Genomic DNA, 4007 nt, shown 5'->3' on the forward strand with positions numbered 1-4007 from the left:
TAGTTCTCGGGGGACACAACATCTTTGTATGTGGTGCTGAGGACCGAACCTGGGCCGCACGCATGCCAGGCGATCACGCTACCGTTTGAGCCACATCCCCAGCCCCCACAGTGCTCTCCTGATTCCTAGAGCACTGCCCACCTCCTCACCAGAGCATACTGCCTGATGTTCAAATTTTTTCTAGATGGTCGGTTTAGCATTGCTCCCACAAGGCCCATGCTCATTCATTTTTGTCACTTTTTGTTATGTCCCCTCTCCAGGAAGAACAGCATAGACCTGGACTTATGGAAAGAGGCAAAATGTGTGCTAATGAGCTGGCCATGGTAGCTCACCTATAATCCCAGAGACTCAGGAGGATGAGGCAGGAGGATTTCAAGTTCAAAGTCAGCCTCAGCAATTTAATGAGGCCCTAAGGAACTTAGTGAGACCCTATCTCAAAATTAAAAAATAAAAATAAAAAGGGCTGGGATGTGGCTCAGTGGTTAAGTGCCCTGGGTTCAATCCCAGTACCAAATAAGTAATAAAAAATATAGGTAGATAGATTTAATTTAATATAGTTAAACAAGATACAGAGGTGCACACTGGTTATCCCAGTGATTCAGGAACCTGAGACAGGAGGATCACAGGTTCAAGAACAGCCTCAACAACTTAGCAAGACCCCATCTCAAAATTTAAAAATTAAAATAAAAAGGGTTGGGGATGTATCTCAGTGGTAAAACACCCCTGAGTTCAATCCCCAATACAAAACAGAAAGAAGCAGAATAGGAGGAGGAAGGAAAGGAAGAGGAGAAAGAAGAAGGTGTTGAATGAGTAAATAAATGAATGTGTGAATGGGACTGGGTATATGGACTTAGTGTATTGCTCATGATGGTACAGCACTTGTCCAGCATAAGAAAGGCACTGGGTTTCATATCCAGTACTGCAAAAAAAATGCTCATGATACATTCCAAAGGTTCCTACAAACACCCATAGTCTCTCTTAGCACAGATTTTCATTTTGTTTTTGTACTGAGGATTGAACCCAGGGCACTTAACCACTGAGCCACATCCCAGCCCTTTTTATTTTTATTTTTTAATTTTGAGATAGGGTCTCACTAAGTTCCTTAGGGCCTCATTAAATTGCTGAGGCTGACTTTGAACTTGAAATCCTCCTGCCTCATCCTCCTGAGTCTCTGGGATTATAGGTGAGCTACCATGGCCAGCTCATTAGCACACATTTTGCCTCTTTCCATAAGTCCAGGTCTATGCTGTTCTTCCTGGAGAGGGGACATAACAAAAAGTGACAAAAATGAATGAGCATGGGCCTTGTGGGAGCAATGCTAAACCGACCATCTAGAAAAAATTTGAACATCAGGCAGTATGCTCTGGTGAGGAGGTGGGCAGTGCTCTAGGAATCAGGAGAGCACTGTGGGGGCTGGGGATGTGGCTCAAACGGTAGCGTGATCGCCTGGCATGCGTGCGGCCCAGGTTCGGTCCTCAGCACCACATACAAAGATGTTATGTCTGCCAAAAACTAAAAAAAAATAAATATTAAAAAAATTCTCTTTCTCTCTCTTTAAAAAAAATGAATGATTTAAGAAAATAAATAAAAACAATTAAATACATCTCTTAAAAAAAAAAAAGGAGAGCACTGTGCTATGTGGTCTGAATGTGTACCCCCAAAGTCAAATGTTGAAATGTAATCATCAACAGATGGTATTTGCAGTTGGTACATTTGAGAGGCAAAACCCTCATTCATTGGATTAATGCCCTTATAAAAGACCTTTCTTGCCAATCTATCTTGTGATAATACAGAAAGAAAGCACATGTATGAATCAGGAAGAGGCCCTCATAAGAAATCTGCCAGACCCTGCCAATGCCTGGATCTTGGATTTCTCAGCCTCCAGAACTGTGAGAAACATATTTCTGCTTTTCTTTGTCCTCTGATACTGGGGATTGAATCCAGGGGCACTAGACCACACTAATCTACATCCCCAAACCTTTTTCTTTCTCTCCTTTTTGCAATACTGGGGAATTGAACTCAGGGCCACTTTACCACTTTTTATTTTTTCCCCCATTTTTAAATTTTGAGACAGGTTCTTGCAAAGTTACCCAGACTGGCCTCAAACTTGCAATCCTCCTGCCTTGGACACCCTGGTAGCTGAGATTATAGGCATGCCCCACAATGCCTGACCACTATTATTAGTTACAGGCCACCTGGTCTGTGTTATTCTGATATGGCAGCCCCAATAGACTAGCACAGGCAGTAAGGAGAGGGAGCTGAAAGAAGAAAATCAAATGATGTCATTGAGGAGGAAGTAAAGTTTGATTATTCCAATTTAGTTTCTCAATTTCAATATAATAACAATCACATTAATACAGATTATACATGGAAGAGTCTGACCTGTTACCTTAGAGGTCAAATGCTGATAAGTAGGATACATACAAATACTTCCACCTCAAGAAATTCGTTATTTACATGTGCTTATTATTACAAGTGATTAGTCATTTGTTGGGAATTACAGGACCCTTGGACACTACTTGTCCCCTTTTCCCTGCTCTCACCTCCTGGATCCTGGTCCTCCATTGAGCTTCCCTCAGTCATGCATTCTTTATCCTCAAGACTTTGAGCCCCTGTCCTTGCCTCTGCTTCTGCTAATCTCCTTCATGTACAGTAAAAGTGCTGTGCTCTCCAAGGAGGTGCAGAGTAGTTGTAGGACAGAATAATGACTCATACTTCTCTATTTCCTCCACAGTACCTGGGTGAGATGGAGAAAATTGTACAATATGTATGTGATTGTCTTGTCCATTATGAACTTCTGTAACAAAATACCTGAGGCTAGGTCAATTACTGAAAGTATTCTACACTTTATTGCAGTGCTGGGAATTAACCCCAAGGGTACGCTACTACTTAGCTACATCCCTAGTGCTTCTTAATTTTTTTTTTCAGTGAGGGTGTCGCTAGGTTGCCCAGGCTGAACTTGAACATGTGATCCACCTTCCTCAGCCACCTGAGCTGGTGTGTGCCAGGGCTCCTGAATCTGAGACTGGGTAATTTATAATGAGCAAAAATTTATTGACTCACAGTTTTGGAGGCTGGAAAGTCCAGTATCAAGGTGCTGATAGCTGGTGAGGGCCTTGCTGCATCATACCATAATGGAAGAGCAAAAAAGAAAGTAAGGGAGTGAGAAAGAGGAGTTGAATACATCCTTTTCTAGGATACCCACTCCAATGGTAAAGAACCCATTCCTTCCATAACACATTAATCCATTCACATCACCCTCGTGGCTTAATGTGAGGTCCCATCTTCCAACACTGTTTCGTTGGGGATTAATTTTCAAACACACACTTTGGGGGGAAACCCATTCCAATCTCAGCAGTACAACTTAGTGAGATCCTATCTCAAAAAAAATGAAAAGGCTGGGTATGTAGCTAAGTGATAGAGTGCTTCTGGGTGCCAGCAGGTCTGTCTACCAATACCAAGAAAATATACATTTAGAAAATAACCTATGACTAATAGTTTTTAATTAAGACTAATCGTTTTTAATTGTTTTTTTTATTTTAAAACAAACTTAATATAAACTATTTCAGTCCCTCTTAACATGTATGACACTGACTCAAAATACTTTTATACCATTTTTCAAGTATTGCACAATATACGTACAAAATTAATATTTACGATTATATTTTCTTCCATAATATATAGCAAAAATCTTTAGACCTTTAACAGAAAATACATTTTTTGAAAAAGCAAATATTTGTACACTTTAATTCTGCCATTAAAGGAATATCTTGTACATAATTTTTAGAATAGTTGATATCTTTAAGATGGATATTTTACAATTTCAGTAAAAAAAAATAATACAACATGAAGCTGCTGTTGTCCCAGATCACTGAAGTAAAAAGATATAAATGCAATACCATGTCATAGAAACAATATATATATCCTCTGATATTTTACAAACTTTGTACTAAATTAAATTATACAATTAGAAAAGACCAATAAACCCACTTATTAGTGCTAATTTT

The sequence above is a fragment of the Marmota marmota genome, unplaced genomic scaffold (genome assembly GCF_001458135.2).
Source record: "Marmota marmota marmota unplaced genomic scaffold, marMar, whole genome shotgun sequence".
In the NCBI taxonomy this organism is placed as follows: Eukaryota; Metazoa; Chordata; class Mammalia; order Rodentia; family Sciuridae; genus Marmota; species Marmota marmota.